This window comes from Mastigoproctus giganteus, chromosome 14 (genome assembly GCF_048544385.1).
Source record: "Mastigoproctus giganteus isolate SK-2022 chromosome 14, ASM4854438v1, whole genome shotgun sequence".
Classification (NCBI taxonomy): domain Eukaryota; kingdom Metazoa; phylum Arthropoda; class Arachnida; order Uropygi; family Thelyphonidae; genus Mastigoproctus; species Mastigoproctus giganteus.
In genome coordinates this window covers 101,068,182-101,091,011 of record NC_143588.1, presented here as the reverse complement: position 1 = coordinate 101,091,011, position 22,830 = coordinate 101,068,182, and positions in this window count along the sequence as shown.

Sequence of the window (22,830 nt, the reverse complement as noted above, 5' to 3'; positions counted from 1 at the left end):
AATATTTGTAAAGTTGTCAGACATTTTCTAAATTTCTCTCACAGATTCAGACGGACTATTTAACTTACCAATCCAAGAAAGCCGGTATGACGTATTAAAACGTCATCACAAAACAATCTCTATTAGAAATGCTGCTTTTACACAAAACTGTAATCTTCCGCTTGAGTTGTTAAAAGTTATGTATATCCGCAAAGCAAATAATAACCTATTTTTTTTAAAAAATTAAGAAGAAATTTGTATATTGGGATTCTTTAAAATGAAAATTAAAAGTTTCCCTGTTATTAGTAATTAATATGTAAAAAATTTCCAGATATTTTCTAAATTTGTGTAACAAATTAGACGAACTATTTAACCTGCTTAAATTCAGCTAAGTTTGTAATGACATTATGCCATTTCAAACTTCACTTGTTATTACGTCATCAAGAGACTGGAATCAGCGCCACCTCATTTTCAATGTTCTACAATAAGAATTACAGATTAATTCAGATTAATTATTCTGATTTAAGTTTCCTTCTGGCAAAGTTATTTTTAAAAAATAATATATATATATATATATATATATATATATATATATATATATATATATATATATATATATATATATACAAGATGTCATTTATATTTCCAAGTCATTAACCAAACGGGAGATTTATTTCAACCTAAAGTTAGCTCAGTGTGAATTTTTGCCACAAATCCAACAAGCTTGATTTCACCTGCCTCTTTCTTTCTTTCTTTCTTTCCACTCCACCCCTCGCCTACTCCCTCCCCCAGACAACAGATCGGAAGAGATTATGTGTGTGTAAATAATTACCAGATGACTCAGGAGGTTCACACCTTATACCATGATAAATGGAGGACCCTTACGTAATCGAAGGTTACCGTGAAAAATCAAAGTGAAAGCAGTCAGACATGATTGCCTCCCCGACGCCTGTAATTAGTCAACAGCTCCCAAACAAAGCGGATTCGACTGAACCATTAGGCTTCGTCAGCCTTTTGTGTGTTGGAGCGCCATTTTTGGGTAGGGGAAACACCTGCCCGTTTCACATCGTTTGCTAACATCTCGTCCGATGTTGAAACACGCTGTGGATCATTCATCAGAAATTTGTTCCACGTTAATAGTGATTATCCGAGATACGAGAATGGAACCCCATTTTTTCTTTCTTTCTTTCTCTCTCTCTCTCCATCTGCTTCGCGAGCTTTTAACATTCGCAGGACATATGTGCTGATTAATAAGAACTGATTAACACGCCAAGGTGGTTACAGAGAGAGAGAGAGAGAGAGGAGGGTATATTTGTTCCAGCGTGGACGGATATTCAACGCATTAGTGCCTTCACTGTTAACTCCGTTTTCAGAAACACATTAAGAACAAAATAAATAAAGCGGTGAATTGACTTCCGATATACGAATCACGGAAGTTGGGCATTAACGAAGTAGAAATGCGGGCAGAAACATTAAAAGTATGCTCGTTTATTAATATCAGGAGTCTACTGATAAACTACAGTTACTGATTGTTCTAGAGATTCCCCGTTTCTTTTTCTTGGGGGGAGGTTAACAGTACATTATTAATTTCTTGTTTAGGGTTAGCCATTTTGTAACAAAAGAATTTACATGGTTGTGAGAATTAGGGGACACCAGATAGTAGTTGAATCACCCTGACAATATCATGCTAGTTCATTTATTTATTTTATTTATTTTTGGGTGTGAAATTTCTCTAATTTATTTCTTTCATTTTGTTTATTAACTTATAATCTCTCCCGTATTTGAACGTTCTGTTTGTTTTTGTCTTCAGTATATACTGTCTGTAAATTGATGTGTTCTGTGGTCGATTTTCTGTTTGCTGATGAAACCCCCAGTTTCGGGGATAAAACACCATGTTACCCTCGTCTGAGACCGACTACCTCAGCCACGTTGTGGAAATGGCCCATTAGAACAAAAATACTTAGTACAGTGAATGTGTTGAAGGTTGAGAAGTTGAAAGAAGGTACTTGTTGACATTAGACTTGAATTTCTGTAGATTGTGATTTTCACGGTATATGCATAAAGGAGGGTTGTTCCAGAAGAAATAGATGAGGAAGAAGAAAAGTTGGTTCTGCGGTTGTGGCAGAACCAACTTTTCGGACTGGTTTGGAAGAGAAAGGGAGAATTATAGAAGCCAATTCAGAAGAACAGCGCCCATAGAAACATCTATAGAAGAGTCATACAGAAGAAACAGAACGTCTGCGAGACAGAGTGGAGAGAACCTAACTGCCCTCTTCTGAATGGAATCAGAAGCCTGAGAGAGGTTTTGGGGGTACCGTCCCAGATGTCGGAACAGTATTGCATGGTAGGGTGGATTTGCGAAGTTTAGAAGAAAAGTAACGTCGAGAGCAGAAGAGAATATTCAGTTTTTTTTGATGCAGAGGAAGCAATATTTGTAATGTGCTTGTGCCAAGAGAAATTAGAAGGCAGGGTAATCCCCAACAGAGATATATGATCTTGCCTAAAAACAGAGTGTCATCGAAGATAAGCATAGGAGCAAAAGAATCCTTTTTGCGAGATATAAGACAGGACTGAGTTTTAGAAGGATTGAAATCAACTAAGTTATTATTGCTCCACTGGAGAATTACCTGGAGATCAGCATTTAAGGAATTGGTAGCGGATTTTCGAGAAGTTAAAGCTGATATTTTTTTGCAAGGCTTTCCACAGTGTTCAAATAGATGACGGTAACGTGTTCATATCCTTGATTTCCAGTTCCAAGACGTCCCACAGTATTCAATTGGATTGAGATCAGGCGAATTTGGAGGCCACTAAAGGTGATATCTTCATTGTGTTTCTGGAACTACTCGTGCGCACTGAGGGCCCAATGACACGGCGCATTATCGTCTTGGAAGATACTTTTCTATCCAGGAAAAATTACATGACAGGGTGCACATGGTCTCCTAAGAGCTGCCAGGAAACATTGGTCCATACTCACCAGGAATCCTAGTTCTTGCCAAAAAAACATGCCCATGATTATGAATCATGAATTACGAATGTCCCATCGACAGGGTGGTCATAATTCAGTGATCACTGAGTGTATATACGTATATTGCAGTTGTTATTCCCTTAAAAAATTCAGACTGATTCTACACACTCTCAGAATGTATCCCCTTCAGCGTTCCTTCGATTGAATAGCTTAATTCCAGGGTGCAAGTTTCTCCTGACATATGAACTCTGCACCATCAGATAAAAAAAAGGAAGATAAACATCATGTCCATGTCATTTGAAATTTCATCAGGAGGTAGTTGGTGATCCACCTCCTGATGAAACAGGATGGATGCTGATGATCTTAGAAGTAATGAGAAGTGTTTCTCTTTGGTAGTCTTCATCAATCCCACCCCCTTATAGTAGTGAGTAGAATGCGCGTTCTATTTGCTAAAAGTTATAAAATATTTGAGTTATAGATCGAAAGACAACTTCCTAAAAGAGGAATTAGTATTTCTATAATATAATGCCCTTGTAATGGCCCAGCAATCTCATTTTTTATTGAATCCATTAATGATAATACATCCATCATAATTATTGGTCAAGCAAAAGAAGTCCAGACATGCATTAACCAAAATGCTTCCCAAAATGAACCCTCCAAAGCATTAACCTCGTCCGTGGAATCCAATATAATTTGTAATACCCGTCATAAGTGCTCTTTTACATTCTTCCAAAATTATCTCGATCTAATGAAGATATTATACATCATCTCTGACTGATGAAAAATAACATGGATCCCTACTTAGAACGGCGAAAGAGACCTCTCCATCGCCTCCCCCTTGGGTAATTAGTTACAAAACAGCTATTAGGCGGATCTCTGTGACATGCTAAACTACGGTAGAACAGGGAACTTCGTGTTCGTGGATGGTATTGCCGCAATACCACTATACTTATAAAATTTTTAGGAGTGTTCCTCAATGTCTTATTCTCAATGGGGTGTTGCATCCAGCTGAGTTAAATAATAATCCTAATGGGTGTTTCTTGTATTCCATCCACCGAACATGGTCGTTTCTTCTAGAAAGACAATTTAGATGTAAAATGATTTTGAAATTTCAAGCATGCACAGGTTCCAGATGAGGGCGTGTCAAAAATCATGAGATAATTTGCCATAATTATGTCACGGGCCGGCCGTTGATTGCTTAGTTATGGAAGAGCAAAGCCTTACGGTGAGATAATTCTAGAGCAATTAATTCGAGCCATTTCAGGAAAGAGTTGGAACCAGCAGGAAAGATTATCGGTTAAGTCTGAGATATTTATCTCCTTTATAAATGCTTCAATTATCCGAGCGTCCTATTTCTTGCTGTTCTTTTATTTCAGTCCCCAAAAGGTGGAATTTCTTTCTTTCATTATGGAGTGTTTATTATAAGTCGTATGTTGTTGTAGTAGAGTTTTAGGAGCATCAGCGACTAAGGCCATATTGCTCCATGTATATTGTCTGCAAATTGCATGTGTTCTGTAGTTGATTTTCTGTTCTCTGGATGAAAAACCAGAGTTTCAGGGAGAAAAAAACTATTCTACTTTCGCCTGAGACAGACTAATCCATCCACGTTGTAAAAAAAGGCCATAAGAAGTTCCGCACTTCATAGATGGGACTCGAACTCATGTCTTTTCCACCCGTTGGGGGAGGACGGCGATTCTACTAACTGTGCTATCCACGAGGACAGAACTGGACTCAAAACTACTTTTTTTGCACCAATGGTAGGTTAAAGCTTGTGGCGAGAACCTGATGGAACCATGCATCCATCCTGTCCCCAACTCTAGCAGCTGGACGTGGTATCATCTCATGAATTATGTTCTGTTGGTGCAGACTGTGTCCTCTCTATCGCATTGGACCAAATTTATCCTACAATGCTCCATTATTAGCTGGTTTGTGATGTATTCTTTCAAAACAAGTGGAATCGATGAAATTTAAAGGCCCTACTAGATATTGGATAAAAGTTTCTTTTGGGCAGTGAGCATAAATGGACACATAAAACATTCAAAGGACAACCAACTGCTACGTTAGAGAGGTATATTATTTAGAAAATCGCAATCTATAAATAGTTACTTGTTTACCATCTCCTATAAACAAACCGGAATCCATGGTGTCGTGTTCTTCAATACTTTAACACCATTTTTATGCCCTACAATTTTGTCCCTGACGTACGTTTCAATAAAGTGCACGCGGCGTCCGCTGTATTCTTCTGATAACCCTGCTAAGTACCACATCGCGTGAAGTGTGCATATTTTCTGCGTCATTGGACCACTTTTAAAATGGGATATTTCGTGAGCAGTAGAAATTAGTGAGACACCAACCAAAATTGTACAGTTCTCTTTGAAGCTCCAAACTCCATGAAAATCTTATATTTTTATGACTGCGCTTTGTAATAACTGGAATGACTTCATAAGATGTAAATCGTGGGTAATTAGATTGTTTTAATTTTAGATAATCAGTATAAAAAGTCAGCCAAATGAAGATCAGAGTCTTTTTTTTTTAGATTTGCGTGGTTATATTCAACTAGCTTACATCAAATCTAACTATCAAAGTTAAGCAATAACTTATCTAAATATACCTCAGTATTTAAGTAGGATATAAATCAAAGGTGTCTGGTTTTTAATAAAAAAATGTAGAAGTCGCTGAAGAAAGATTCTAGTAATTTATTCGCTGTGTTAAGAACGGGAGAATAGAGAAGAGTTGCATGAAACGCTGGATGGAGCTTAGACACGTGGTTGCATCATTTTCGTCCAAGCTATGAGGCATCAAAGCCTTTAGGAACAGTGCTTTATTATTTAAAGTGTAGATGCCATACCGAGGAAACTCGTTATGGCTTGCTTCGCAATCCATAAGATCAATGTGATGCGAGGAATTTTTATAGTATTTTTCACAACGTGGCTGAGTTAGTTGATCTCATACTTGGTGATTAGAAACTCCTCTTGCTTTTCTTGGTTCATCTGCAACATTTCATGGGCATATTGTTCCCTTTCCTTCTTCTGGTAAGAGACCATAAGTTGGGACACCCATCTATCAGATACTTTACTCATATGCAATTGTCCATGGATGATGTTGTCTACAGACCCTACACCAATTTGGAATTGTGCACCTTCTTGTCGTCCTGGGATTTCTTCATCATGCGCTAAGGTTCTTCCACATTTTAGAAGAAGAAGAAGAAGAATTCTTTATTATATACAGAAAGCACATTGCTGTATACAACACCCTTCACGGCTACAAGCCAGTTTTAGTTGTTTATACTAATATGCGATCTCCCATTGACTTGGTGAAATCGTTTCCGTGTTTGTCACTCACCTGACAAAGTTTCTGAGACATATTTCAAAGTTTTTATCCTATAGAACCTTTTTGATTTGAGGCCCCGCATAGATTTCTCTTTGAGACACTTTGTTGTTCTCCTTAACCAGCTGTTTCTTCTTTAATCTCAACCCAAGACGTTCGGCTTTATCTTGGAAAGGGCTAGATCTCTAACGAGATCATTCAACTCATCTTGGTCTCGAAATGTCTCCACATATGTACTCAGAATGCTGAAGTTCTCCAATTCACCCTCATCGTATTCCATTTCGACTGCTGAAGAATGTTGCAGTGCAATGCAGTGGAGACACCAGGATTAGCGTGTCATCGTGAGGGATTGGTCTCATTATTCCTTAATCCCTCATGGTCCTCTGGATCCCTCCATGTTATGTATATGACAATTATAATCAGCGTCCAAAGATCTACCTAATATATATTTTTCAATAAAACCTACTTGTTGATCTGTGGTTTTGGATTGAAATCGATCCAAATATATCTTGCCAAAAACTGGACCTACTAGCGACCACCCAAACTCTTATAAGATACAAAGGCCGCAGTTGTTCCAATCACCCCCAATAAAAGCCCTTTAAAAATGTCCACAGAAATACTCTGTGGGGCTCAAAATACCACTAAGGGACCAAATTTCCAAAGAGATGGCAGAAGTCGCTGTTAAGTTAAAAGCATACTTAGCACTAGACCTTGTTTATAGCTGTTATTTTTGGAGTAGCTCACTTTTTATGGTAGGGTAGTGTATATTCATCTAGCGTTGCCTAACAACCGACAAACAGCACCTCTAGTGATGAATAGATGAACTTTATTGCTAATTACAAAGAGACAAGAGTTGGAAGAGCTGTAATTTAAAAACAAAATTTCAAAAAACCCCGGAATGTTGGAGTAGATAAGAATGTCCCCAGTTGATTTGAACCGGTTGAATGTTTTTAATGCAATAGTTGTGTTTAATTTTATGAGCTGTTTTATGCTAAGCTTGTATTGTCTAAAGTAACACTACTGTTCTTCTAAACTAATCGTGATTGATAGTTAAAATAACGCGAAAGAGAAAGGAAAAAGCACCACGGGGAGGAAATGCATATTTATCATTGGAAGCCGAGATTTACAGCAGTCAACAGAAAAGAGCCATTTTATAATATTTAATTGAGGAGAAACCACTTGTATAAAGCCTTTAAGTAATATAAGTTGGCCGGAAATCCTTTACATGGCTTTTATAACAAAGAAATCTATAATGCCAAGATGGCTAACAAGCTTAGCTTCAAAGATCTAAGGATATACTTTCAAAAAAGACTGACTTTAAGGTTAAACTTCAAAAAACGGAGGAAGAAAAGTGCTGTAAATGTTTTGTTATTTATTTGCGGTTATAAATTATGAATAAATAGAAAAAAGTATTTTTTGTGGATGTGCTGTAAGACTGAGACAACTCGTTGCCCTGCGATTCTTTCATGTTTGATCAGATTTCCTCAACATTATCACTTTCATCTGATTTGAGTTTATTTTTCAATCGACTTTTGTACAGGAATTTAGTGCTTTCGTCTTCCAACAAATGTATTTTTTAATTTCTTAGTTTTGTTGGTATTTTCTTCTTTTTATTAAGATAATTTCTTTTTATTTTGAAAGTGCTTGAAGGTTGATGTTGTCATACAGGCATAAGGTAGTCCTACTCTGCATTAGGTTTTTGAATCAAAAAGCCTTTTTGCAACTATGTGTGTTCGAATACTTTTGGGTATATAGTGTACATTATCGTTGCATACTAGTAAACGAACAATAAATGCTCGAAGTGGATGGTAAAATACTGTCAGAGTTGGTCTGAAGATCAAATCATTAAAATTTCCTTCCTGGTGATCACGTATACTAGAAGTAATAATTGTCGTCCGTCCGTCCGCATGTAATAACTCGTTCTAAAAAAATAAAATAAATAATACAATTTGTTGATTAGTGAACCGTATTATTCGTAACTTCTAATTTATTCTGAGAAAAAAAAAAAAAAAACATGGAATGTGTCAATAAATAAAAGAATACAAAGAAAAGTTTGTATACAGACGATAATATACACTATGTGGTTAAAAGTATTGTGACCGTGTATTGTGTACTAAGCTAGAATTGTTCCATACATGCGTATCGGTTCAAACACACCAATAAAAATCTTGGGTTGCTTGTGCAGAGGCAATACATTAGAAGCCAATATGGGTCGCGGATCGGAACCTACAGACCGGAGCACTTAAAGACGGAGGGAGGGGATTGACTGACCACATTGAACAAGAGAACTTCGAGGTGATTAAGAACCTGCGCGATTACTTCGAGGAAAACACAGCACCATTCTACCAAGCCATAAGAAATATCAACAAAGAGATCACACTGACACAGACAGAATAAACAAAGACAGAAAGATCGGTGAAGAAGACACTCCATGGTAGACAGTACAATGACCTCCATCAAGACTAAATAGATAAAATGGCTTCCAACGCTTGGCTCACTAAACGAAGGCTCTTCCCCAAGACCGAAGGATTCTTGTTTGCTATCCAAGACTAGAAACTACTGGAAATACATTGCCAAAGATCCTGGAGTAACAGATGAAACATGTCGACGATGCTAGCTGGTCCCAGAAACAATCGAGCACATTACAGCAGGATGAAGTGTGACCACCCAGACGAAGTACACTCATAGACATGACCAGGTGGACAAGTTGTTCAATCCCCGGCATGGTACCAAAGAGCCTCTATAAGGACCTAGCAGCCAAAAATCCTCCCAAAGACCACTTACATGGAACTCCAGAAGCAGCAAATCCTGAGCACCTCTAGGATAGTTAGGGAGTTCCTCAACCAACAGCAACAATAATAATAATAATAATTATTATTATTTTATTAGTAATTATTATTTTGTAATTATTATAAATAATTCTAAATATGTGCGAAAATAGTGTTAAAAATATCAGCATGAACATTTTTATTTAAATAAAAATCACGTTCCAGTTATATGTGATACAATGCGCATCTCAGGTTTGTCCTTCCTCCAACTAAATAGTCCGTCTCATTTATGGAGAAAAAATGTTAGAAATACCAATAAAGTTCTTCATATTTGCTCCCACTAATTTAAAAATAATGTTTTTAAGTCATAGTTGAACATAAAATTTAATTTTCATCCATAATTTAAAAGCAGTTATACACACTGTCTAACGCGGTAGAATACTGCTTTTACACATTGAGTAAATAGGCAATGGCTGTTGAATTACGTAGGGTTTTATTATACATATATATAAAGGTTCAAATGCTTAAAATTACTAGTAAATAACGATATGTAAATTTAAATTACTTATAATAAGGCTTTTAAAAATTCTCTCTATAAAATTTCTTATTGTGGAAGCGAGATTTAATTCGTAATTCCTAAACACGCTCCCAGCATGCAGTTCGAATAAAAAGAATCAGTTTTTTAAGTTGATTCCCGAGATTTTGTAATAATTTAAATTTCAAAGAAATCATATTTTAATAAGATTACAAATCATTACATGAAAAATTAATACTAATCAATGAAACTAATCTTATGTGGCTAAGAAAAAACCCATGCAGTATTTTAAAAAAAAATACAGTATTAATTAGTCGACCAAACTAATGAAAATAGAGCCGAAGTCACGTTTCAAAGTAACAGTTCCACTGATATATGAACTGTTTATCTTAACGTGATTCTCATTAATGTTCAATTAGCGTTATTCTGATTAACGTTCCATTAGCGTAATTTTCATAGAATTGCAAATATATTTATTAAATTTTAAGTAATAATGTTAGATTTATAATTAGCAATGTTTTATAATCTAAAAACTTCAGATTATCTCACCTACTTCAGTTTCGACTAGTGAACAATCCATCACTAATACAATGTAGTCGTTTACATCAAGAACCCTACAAGACCCTACAAGGTCTCTACTATTTTGCTCACTGAGTGTACATCTGCTATTTATTGCCTTTAAGCCTGCTTGTAGATACTGCATCCTTTATTTTAAAACTTTTAAGCTACAATTAAGAGAACATTATAGAAGACATTGATTAACGTATTTTTATAATAAACAAACTGTTCTCAGAAAATCCAGATTAACCACTGCTCTTGGAAATACCTCATCATATACCAGAAGTGAATTCTAAATCATGACAACCCTCCTTAATTATATTCAAAGCAAAAGGATAACTAGGTTGAAGAGAATCGATTAAAGAATGGCAACGTTAACGTCTATCAATAGTGAATCGATACAGAGGCTAATCATAGAGGATCCCTTTCTCTTCAATCAGCGACCCTTTTTTTTTTATTCCACCATGTTTAAATTTACCATAAAAGTAGCTATTAGGGTGGCCACCACTGAAATAATCCCCTACCCTGTTCTTTGCGCACTGTCTGCATCTAATTGTTTCCTAGGGGAGGCAACTATAAAGCCAAATCTTCCAGTTCCATCTGAAATCCGTTTCCATAGAAACGATCTATTACTACGACTAAGAACCGTACATGTTTCTCACTGTGAAGTTGATTTTCCTTCTCTCTGATATTACCTGCTCTTCTATCCCTCATTTTGTCTTAATATTTCACTGTCGCGTGACCATGTGTTTTTAATTTCTGCTCAGTTGTCTGCCCTTCTGAAAATTTGAAAGACAGATAAACCCAGTGGTCAGAAACGAAGATCAACACATGATGTACTCTCCTGTGAGGAATTTTTATGGGCCTTTTTCACAACGTGGCTGAGTTTGTCCATCTCAAGTGAAAGAAGCATCCAGCAAACAGAAACTCGCCCACAGAACCCGCACTACCTCGAATAAGCAAAGCTTCACCAGTGGAGAAGACTAATGTTACTTATTCTCGGAGGATACGACCACCCAGATGGTTTCAAGACTTTTAGGACTCTCATAGTAAGTGTAACTTAAAAATTTAGTTTATAAATAAAATAAATTTACTTATTATTAAATCTAAAATCTCTAAAGACACTCCAGGTTGGTTTATATCCTATTTAGTAACTAAAGTATGGAAAAGAATACTCAAATTTTATAAAAATTTATTTTCAATTCTGTCTTTTTCCGATTATCGATTTCTTAGTTTTTAAATGTTGTTAGCATTGTTTAAGATTAAATACGATCTTTATTTACTAACTAGCAAAATTCAAAGAAGAAGCCAGTGGAAGAAAGTTTACCATGCTTTCTTCCAAGCTGTATCAAGCGCCTTAATTAGCCGGATGAGAGTAAGTGATGCGTATAAAATTACAAGAGAACGGGAAATCATTACCTTAAAAAATTGAATACTTTTGTAAGGGGACACACACACACACACACCTTCGCATTTCCACTCCATTCGCTGTCTTCATTATTATCAGGGGGCTCATTATCTCTGCAAGGCACAGACACAGATGTTTAGCTTCATTTATTAAACTTTGTACCGTTTCGTTGTTGTTTTGGATTAAACAGGAATAATAATAATAAAAAAAAACCGGTTTAGCCTGGAATGTTCTTCATTTCCCCTAAAAAATCAAAATTTATAATTTAAATATTTTGTGATAGTACTATGTTATACCAATACTTTTGATAACGTAGTGTAGTATATTATATACTGTATATAAACAGAGAAACGTGAAAGCCAAGCCTTTTAGTAATCTCTGACTTGTTCTTGAAAAATCTCCTGGTCGAAAATAATACTCGACAACTTATTGGATTTTTTATAGTATCAAAATTTTATTTAGTTCCAAAAACTGCCGGTGGTGTCGCTCCATGTTATATATAGCTGCCTGATTGGTTCATTATCCTTATTATGTCCTCCATGATCGTATAATGGATTCTCCAAAAGTGAACAAAGAGATCTGGACCAATTATCTGGACCTTTGACCATAATAATAAGAGCATTCTTAGATCCAGAAGTCCCTACAGATTGGAGATATGCAAATGGATCTTCCCTATTGACAAGCATGGTTCAAATATGATTATTGTAAGCAGAATAACTCTATCAACTCCATGAGCTGTTGACACCACCAATAGTTTTTCATTTATAAACTTAAACCATATATGTTTTTTTAAAAATATATCATGGCTGTTTTCTTCAAGAAATCATTTTCCACATCTGTCTTAGTCCAACATCTTTCAAACTTCATCTATCTGTCTCTTTATAGAAATAACAAAAAAAAAAAAAAAAAGCAGGAACAAAATCCTTCCTTTTTGTTTTTTTTTTTTCCTATTAGAAAAGTTAGAACCATCAATACGCCTAGATGTTCATGAAACAATATCTCGAGTAGCCTTAAGAGGCGATCTTTACTCTTCACAAAACAAAACTACAATAAATGAACTCTGACCATGTTAACAGATCAATTGTACCGCTCATGACGTAATAGACCTTGGCAGCAATTTATTTTATCCTTTTTAAAAGCCGTACGTATAGCTAGAAACAAAAAAAAATACCGACGGGATCAGATAAGCAACAAAAAGTATCCTAAAGATCGTAGAACTTATCAAGAAAATTTTCTTAACAAAACGTGTTGAAAAATCCACCTTTTTCTTTTTCAGGTGCAGTTGATCACAGCAGAGGAAATAATATAGGAGCAAGGAGTAATATAGTTTCGTTATTTACAATGTTATATGAATAAACAAAGACCATACTCGATATTTCCTGCGAAAAATGAAGTCCACAGTGTAGTTTATAAATAAATACTCTCCTTGCACGAAAGGAGAGAGAGAGAGAAAAAAAAAGTAGTAGAGATTAAACACGAAGGACAAGGGTAGGGTGTTGTAAGTTGCCGTTGGGCATTGATAGATCGCCTGTCACGAATGCATTACCAGATCTAACATTGAATATACAACCAAAAGGGCTGCCCGTCAGTGTTACACAATAGAATGGCAGTGTGGGAGAAAATCTTTTCGACTGTTTACATACAGACACACGGACATCCCTAGAAAGGAAGTGATAAATCAAGCGCGAAGAGCATACACACAGTTATAATTAATAAATACCTGGGTCTCCTATTGATTCCTGATGGGAGATTGTAATATTATACTACAATTAAATTGTGGTTGCACCTCTGATTCTCTGTCCATTCGTGTGCTGCTCCCGTAAACAGGTTTGAAACATGTTTACAGAAAACCGAATAACTCATTAAATTCAGTTTAGCTGGAGAAACAGGAGAATAAAATATGAAACATAAAGGGACTCCTATTGATTCCTGATAGATCGTAATATTATACTAGAATTAAACAGTGACTGATTCTCTGTCCTTTCGTCTCCCCTGATTCTCTATCCTTTCAGAAGTTGCACCTCTGATTCTATGTGCTTTCGTCTCCCCTGATTCTCTATCTTTTCAGAAGTTGCACTGCTGATTCTATGTCCTTTCGTCTCCTCTGATTCTCTGCTCTTTCGTCTCCTCTGACTCTCTGTCCTTTCGTCTACTCTGATTCTCTATCCTTTCAGAAGTTGCACTTCTGATTCTATGTGCTTTTGTCTCCCCTGATTCACTATCCTTTCAGAAGTTGCACCTCTGACCTGATTCTATGTCCTTCCAGAAGTTGCACCTCTGATTCTATGTCCTTTCGTCTCCTCTGATTCTCTGTTCTTTCTTCTCCTCTGATTCTCTGTCCTTTCGTCTTCCCTGATTCTATGTCCTTTCGTCTTCCCTGATTCTCTGTCCTTTCGCCTCCCCTGATTCTCTTAAACCATATATTATTTCCCTGGTTCTCTGTCCTTTAGTCTCCTCTGATCTCTTAAACCATATATTATTTCCTCTGATTCTCTGTCCTTTCGTCTCCCCTGATTATCTGTCCTTTCAGCAATTCCACCTCTGATTCTCTGTCCTTTCGTCTCTCCTGATTCTCTGTCCTTTCGTCTCTCCTGATTCTCTATCCTTTCAGCAGTTGCACCTCTGATTCTGTCATTTCGTCTCTTCTGATTCTATGTCATTTCGTCTCCTCTGATTCTATGTCATTTCGTCTCCTCTGATTCTCTGTCCTTTCGTCTCCTCTGATTCTCTGTCCTTTCGTCTCCTCTGATTCGCTGTCCTTTCGTCTCCTCTGATTCTCTATCCTTTCGTCTCCTCTGATTCTCTGTCCTTTCGTCTCCTCTGATTCTCTGTCCTTTCGTCTCCTCTGATTCTCTATCCTTTCGTCTCCTCTGATTTTCTTAAACCACATATTATTTCCTCTGATTCTCTGTTCTTTCAGCAGTGCACCTCTGATTCTATGTCCATTCATCTCCTCTGATTCTATGTCCTTTCTTCTCCTCTGATTCTATGTCCTTTCTTCTCCTCTGATTCACTGTCCTCTCAGTGGTTATACCTCTGATCCTTTGTAAACAGGTTTGAAACATGTTTACAAACGATCAGAGTTACAACCGTAAGACGACTTCAACAAGATTCGGTTTTCTTAAAGCAGGTTTGAAACTTGTTTACAGAAAATCGATTAACTCATTGAATACAGTTTAGCTGGAGAAACAGGAGAATCAAATACGAAACATAAGATATAGAATACCCTAGAGGCGTCCTCACATGTGTTTGACCATATCATGTAAAACCCTGTATGCGAATGAACTTCTATTCAATTTACGATGCACTGCGTTGAGATTAAAAGAAATTTATTTTGAGAAACACTGAAGAAGACACATCAAAGCTTGTGAAGACGACCGCAACTCCTCTGCACTATTTATTTCGAAGGGTGTGATAATTTTGAAATAAGATGCAAACTGATGAAGGATATAATATCTTTTCAGAAGGAAGAGGCGTCTGAAAAAACCGAAGGGGCGCAGCATAAAGAAGACAAAAAAAAAAAAAAGTATATATACACTCACTGGTCAAAAAATTTGTTCTAGATTGGAGCATTTTTCCATTAGAATATCTATCATCTGAATTTAATTACGTTTAATTATATGTTGACGTCAATTGCATAATGTTTCTAATTTCTCCCCCCTAGTGAACATTTACCACCAGCTTAACTACAAAATTTGAATTTAAAAAATCAAAAAGAAAGAAAACTTAGCAATAACTTGCCTAACTACTTCACTGGAGTAGAGTTAATTTGTGCAGGGCAGAGCAATGTAGAAGTAAAAATATATCAAAATGTGATATAATCGTGGAAAAAAAGAGAATTTTTTTCATAAATGTTAAATAAATTGCAATAAATAAAATTAAAATAAAAGTATTTAAAATTGCCAGAATCATTCTCAATATGGGAAGAAAAATCGATATTTTTAATGTTCCCATCATGCATTTCGCAACTCATGTTTAATTAACATCATTTTCGAACTGGATGATGGGAACGTAATATTCCGCAAAACAAGTGTGCGATGAGGTGTCATTATACGCATAGATTGAACAATTTCAGTAATTAAAATTCGGTAATAAATTTAGACAATTTCAGAAAAAACAAAATTCCTGTATTAGATAAATGGAGATAAATTTACATAAGTTCATCAAATATTTGAAAGTTTAAATTCCAGAATGAGACGGACTATTTCTTTACACAGAGACAAGTCGAAAGAAATAATTTCTTTATTTTTAATAATATAATCTTAAAAAAAATAAAGTATATTTATAGAATATTTTTTAAAGTAAAATAAAAGTTGCAAAAATTGAAAAAGAAAATTAAATATTTTGAAAATAATTATTATAATAACAATATAAATAACAATCCATAAAATAGTAATCATAATTAATAACAGTCGACAAAAGCGGATATCCGTTATAGAACGGATATCCGTTCCTTTTCTTCTTCTTCTTCTGGGAAAATGCAAATGACATAATAGGCGCAAATTACAGATGGAAAAGTAGAAAATATTTTTTTCCCCAATTTTTCTGTACTTAAGTAAACCATAATATCCTTCCAGGTGCTCTTGATGGTCTCTTAATTGACACTTTTCCCTACCCGAAATGTGTTGCGACTGTAGCTCCACCTCTGCGTGGTCTCACCGTATCATACAGAAACATTGAGCTTTTTCTTAACGCACAGAAGAGAGAGAGAGAAAATAATAAAGAATAGCTGAAAAAGTGCGCTATTGCTTGACAGCCTTCTTAGAGGAAGTGATAAAATATCTGGACGTTTCCGCTTTCAGTTTCTACCGTCATCCAGCCATGAGAGCGAAGGAGTAAAAGTCTCTCATGCCCTATGTGTGTTTTAGTCTCCGGTCACTTCATCTTGGGTTGACTGCTAAGACACTATCGAGACGAAGAAAAGATAAATTGCCAGTGTGAAGTAAACAGACACACACACACAAAAAAAAAAAAACTATGGGCCACGTGAAAATGGCTTCCGTTGTAATAGATTGATTTAATCACAATGGCCGACAATATGTATCTGTTTCTGTGCTCTGACATCTCTTTGACTCCATAAATACAAATAAATGCTCACATAAAAATCGTACAAATAGTGTTTTTGGTGATACGTAATGGGAATAACTAAACTGAATCGCATGCGCAGATTGAACGATTTTATGTGAATTTTTGAAGGTTATCATAGTTACATACTGCTCTGTTACCATGGAAGCCTGCCACTGTTTGGATTATAATACTGTGATCTGAGAGAACAAAGGATTTGTACAATAAACTTAAGAATAACAAAGGTAAAAAAATAATAAGAAGAACAGTAGATTTAAATAACATTGTACACTCACTCACCAAAAATTTTGAAACCTTTTGCAATTGGCATAAACAGATCATCAAAAGTATGCAAATTATGCAAATTAAGTTGTCAAGTGGTCTGTTATATCGGATCAACATCTACCCTGGCCACCCAATTCTCCAGATCTGAATCTAATTCCGAATGTCTCCACTTGGCGCCCCTCTATGGTACCAGGCAGTACTAGGTGGTAGATGACTCTCATCAACCGGTGCAATACTTTGCTTATTGGAGGCTTGAAGTGGTGGAACCCATGTTTAGTCTCTAGAGCTAAGTTCCGGTCAATCCTTCCCCATCTCTTCCATCATGCAGTATGATTGGTGACTTTTGAGGTTATGATGAACATCGTGGCAAGATCCAATATTCCTTACATTTCGAGGGTACAGCTCTAAAACGGTGTTCGCAGGCCGGCCGCTAGTTAGTACAACGGATCGAACCTATTGGAAGCTCTCCAGGAGGCTTCCGGATCAGCTAGTGTATAATCTTGCTACCTCACATAATATACGTGGTCTCAATTCTAATCTCAACGATGTCCATTTCCACTTGCAGTCTGCCAAACCCCATGTACTTTTGCTCAGTTATTGGTTGATTCAACTACTGCTCATCCGAGATGCCAAAATTATTCGCTGTATGATTCTTTTCGCCTCAAAGGTGGTACATGTGCATATGTCCGTTCAGAGACTTGGCAATTTGGAATCTCCTCTCTTTGATCCTCTCTGGCTTAAAATCTCTCTACCTCATTGTGTCAAATTCATCTGTTGTCTCTACCATTCTCCAAATTCCACTAATCACTTGGAGCTCATTGACTTCCTCTCTTTGCAACTTGACTTTCTCCAGTCCAACTTTCCTAACAGTGAGGTAATTTTCCTTGGTGATTTTAATGTTTACAACTCCAGCTGGCTTCAGTTTTCTAGTCACACTGACCCAGCACGTCGAGATGCTGAGGCTTTTGCAGTTACTAATGACCTAGCACAGATTGTTCATTTACCTACACGAATACCGGACAATCCTAATCATGCAGCCAATACGCTTGATCTTTTTCTCACAAACAACCCTTCTAAGTACACGGTCAAAGTGAGAGGTCCTTTGGGCACTTCAGATCACAACTTGGTGATTGTCTCTTCTCCAATGGAACCTTTATCTCATGGCTATTCCCAACTTCGTGTTGTTTGGCATTACAAGAATGCAAAATGGGATGACCTGCGAAACTTCATTTCTTCTTTTCCTTGGTCGGATTACTGTTTCAAAAGTTCTGATGCCAACGTTTACTCAGATCGTGTCAGTGAAATTATTCTTGCAGGAATGGAATCCTTTATCCCACACTCCACTTTAAAATCTCGTCCTTTATCTAAACCTTGGTTTTCCAATAAATGTGCTAAGGCTGTTCAAGAGAAGAATGTTGCATATCATAATTCTAATTCTCCAGTTTCATTTTCTGCCTACACCAAAGCTCGCAACAATTGTAAAGCAGTTACTAATCAGTCCAAACTAGAGTTTGAACAGGCTAAGAGTAGAAAACTTGCATCTTGCCCTAATGGTGCCCGAGCATTCTGGTCTCTTGCCAAAGCTATTGGCCGCAACTTTTGCCCATCTCTGCTCACACCTCTGTCCAAACCAGATGGTTCTGTTGTCACTTCAGCCAAGGATAAAGCTGACCTGCTAGCTTCCCATTTTTCTTCCAACTCATGTATTAATGATCTTGGTAAAATACCTCCACCATTCCCAACACGCTCCATTCAATGCCTCCTGTGGTCTTCCGTCAAAAGGATGTCAGAAGGATTTTGACGAATCTTGATGCTAAGAAAGCTCCAGGTCCCGATGGTATTTCTCCACTTGTTCTCAAAACGTGTGCTCCTGAACTTACTCCTATTCTTTGCCGCCTTTTTTCACTTTCTTATTCCAAAGGTGTTTTTCCTTCTGCTTGGAAATTTGCTCATATCCAGCCAGTTCCTAAAAAGGGTGACAAATCCCTCCCATCCAATTATGGATGGGAGGGATTTGTGGAGAAATGGAGAAATCAATTAATCGCCAACTCTTAAACTACCTAGAAACCTTCCGTCTGATCAACGATCGCCAGTATGGATTCCGTCAGTGTCGATCCACTGGTGATGTTCTGGCTTATGTTACCCATTTGTGGACTAATTCAATGGAAAGGTTTGGTGAAACACAAGTAGTTGCTCTTGACATCTCAAAGGCTCTCGATTGTGTTTGGCATAAAGGACTTCTAAACAAGCTTCCATCTTATGGTTTGCCAACTGGTTTTAGTAATTGGTTATCCAGTTTTCTCTCTGATCGCTCACTGAGGGTGATGGTAGATGGCTCTCTGTCTTCTAACTTCTCCACTAATGCCGATGTCCCCCAAGGTTCAGTCCTTTCCCCCACTCTTTTCCTCTTGTATATCAATGACCTTCTTCCATTGACTGGAAATCCTATCCATAGTTTTGCCGATGATAACACATTCCATTCAACTTTCCCTTTTGAGAAACCTTGTCCTGCTCAATCAGCTTCAAGTTCTCGAAAATCTGATACCAATTCCTTAAATGCCGATCTTCAGGTAATTCTCCAGTGGGGCAAAGACAACTTAGTTGATTTCAACCCTTCTAAAACTCAGTCTTCTCTTATATCTTGGCAAAAAGAATTCTTCTGCTCCTATGCTTATCTTTGGTGACACTCCGATTTCTAGGCAAAATGATATCTCTTTTGGGGATTACCCTGACTTCTAATCTCTCTTGGCACAAGCACATTACAAATATTGCTTCCTCTGCATCTAAAAAACTTGGTTTTCTCTTTCGCTCTCGGCGTTACTTTTCTTCCAAACAGCTGCTCACTCTGTATAAATCGCAAATCCGCCCTGCCATGGAATATTGTTCCCACATCTGGGGTGGTGCCCCCAAAACCTCTCTCAGGCTTCTTGATTCCATTCAGAAGAGGGCAGTTCGGTTAATTAATGATTCATCTCCACTCGCTGTCTCATAGACGCACTGTTTCTGCTGCATGCCTCTTCTACAGATACTTCCATGGGCACTGTTCTTCTGAATTGGCTTCTATAATTCCCGCTCTCTCTTTCAAAACAGTCCGAACACGTGCCGCCACCAGCCAACATCCATTTACTGTCCAACTTCAAACCCACAGAACCAACTTTTCATCTTCCTCATTTATTCATTCAACTGCCGTTTTCTGGAACAACCTTCCTTCATACGTATTTCCTGAAAATTACAATCTACAGAAGTTCAAGTCCAATGTCAACCAATATCTTTTCTTTTCATCTTCTCAACCTCCAACCCTAGCACGGTACTAAGTACTATAGGTTCTAATACCTCTCGTGTTTGGGGTTCACATAAAAAAACAAAAAACAAAACAAAACTTACCAATACAGTATTTAAAAAATATCGTGATGGAAGAGTGGTGAAATATTGAGCTAGTCTACCTCAGACACCTAATGGAATCCATGCCATGACGTTTACAGGCAAATGGTGGCCCTTCTACATATTTTAGAAAGGTTTTATAATTATTTGCCCAATCAGCGTATATAATGCATTATAATGATTTTCCAAAATGGAATCTTAATTTCTTTCATCGATTTCCCTTCCAGATATCACATTGGATATAATCACCCTCCACTCAAGATCGGGTGGAACAGGCCTGAGTTCCAATCCTGTCAATCAATCGAGTAATTTTGTGGGTGTTTTACAACGTGGCTGAGTTAGTAGGTCTCAGGCGAGGGTTCAATGGTTTCTATTCCTAAAACTTCAAAATTTTCGCTCAATAAAGATCAAACAAACCGAGCAATATGCGCAATGACAGACAATACCTAATCGCGTTAATTGCTTTGGTGCTTAAAGTATTTTTATGAAATGATTTCCAGCTTACTTTTCTACCATTCTGGGAGTGTAGTTGGGTTCGCCAACTAAAATTTAGTGATAAAAAATATATTTTTTTGCTGAATTAATCTGGTTAATTTATTATAAGTCATGTATGCATTGAACAGAGAGTCTTAGTTTATTAAAAAATCTTTGATTAATTTTAATGCCAAGAAATCATTGGCTAGTTACCACAGCAACTATTAACTGATAGTAAATAACTTTTAGTGTGCAATATAGCCAAAAAAAAAACCCTTAGAAAACCAGAGGTATGTGTGCTAAACGAATTAACGTTGCTGTTCCTTTAATGTGGTCCACAAAGAGACGTATTGTTGATAGATCACGCAGATGGTTATAGAGGCGTTGGCTAGAAACTCTTCATATTCTAAATATGAGCTACACTTTTCAAAGAGACAGTAGTACACGTATTCATCGTCTTTTCAAATATCAGTACCTACTAGTGAATTCCTCATAACAAATTTAAATAAATTAAATTTGTTAAGATCATAGAAAAACACTGTATAAAAAAGTTTTGTACAATTATATGAACATTTCTTGTTACTTTAACGCATAAGTCACTTCCATTGACGATCTCAGAATACTTCAATTGGATAAAAGAAGTGATCTTTACTCCAAGCCATTAAACTTTGCTCGTGATGCATCATAAAATAGTATTTGCTTGTTTTCTACAGCCACCACTCTTCTTTTTCTTAATTTTGTTCATTTTCTTTCCATCTTTAAAAGCAGTGTTAGCTTAAAAGTGTAAAAAAGAATCCCGTGTTGCCAAACATGCAGTGGAAAATCAAATCTACAGTGTTGTACAAATGACTGAGCAAGAGGATGTGTCCTAAACCTAATCGACTTAAACTACACCTCTGTGTGCGTGCAGTAGGTTGAAACACGTATTTGCCTTCGCTGTTGGTGAATCTAAGTGTTGTTTATGGCAAGACACTGGTGAGAGATGCAGTAGAACTATAATGCACTCGACAATGTCCTCATCACTTATGGCTTCGGAGAGACTTTGGAGAGACCAACAGTCGATATTTGCTTTCCTTTTCTCAGCTCAAGGGACACGATACGAAAATAAATATTCACAAAGGGAGAAGAGTCGCTTGCACATGAATGGAAAATGTTGTACAAATTCGATGCCTTCTACCAAAAAAGAATTTAGAGTTTATATTTGGTTATTGTACCGCTATTTCTATCCTCTTATCAACTGTTTCTTAAGGAAGATGACAGACTTATTATGCTAATGTCACCAGACACTGCTCCAATATAGACGTACACTTACTGGCCAAAAAATTAGAAGCCTTTATAGGATTTTAGGAGCATCAGCGACTAAGGACCAGAGTTCAAACCGGTGATTGCAAAATACGGTGATGTTTCTTGTATTCTCTCGATCTTGTGAACTCCTCTGGCCGAGTGGTCAGAGGAGTGGCCACTATGTATCTGAGGGCGTCTATCTTCGCTTTTGACCAGTCATCCATCAGGAAATTTTCAGATGATGGAAATCTGAGGATCCGACCCTTAGTTGATGATGCTCCAAAAACCCTACAACCACCACAACAACAATACCTAGTGGCCTAGCAGATATTAGATAAAGGCTTCTAATTTTTTGGCCATTGGGCGTGTTTACATTACTCACTGGCCAAAATATTAGATTAAAATTACTCGAACTCAGGTCTTTTCCACCCGATTTGGGGGAGGAGGGCAATCCTACCAACTGCACAACCCACGAGAGCGCCACTGTTGTCTGTGGGAGTCAATCTCCATTTTTAAACATTCTTCCATCACGATATATGTAGATGATGGAAATCTCGGGAAGGTTCCTGGAGTCATCTTGAGACAATCCATTGCAATCGCAGTAAAAATGAAGCACTGAAGGGTCAACTTGGTCCAATACGCCAGAAGCATGTTCACTGGAGGTAACAAGACCTTCTATTAGGCTTCCATAATAAAAAAAATATTTCATGTCCACGCTGGAAGGAGCCACATTAATCTTACTGACACACGAAGCGACACGTATTATTGATAGATCACGCAGGTGGTTAGAGAGGCGTTGGCT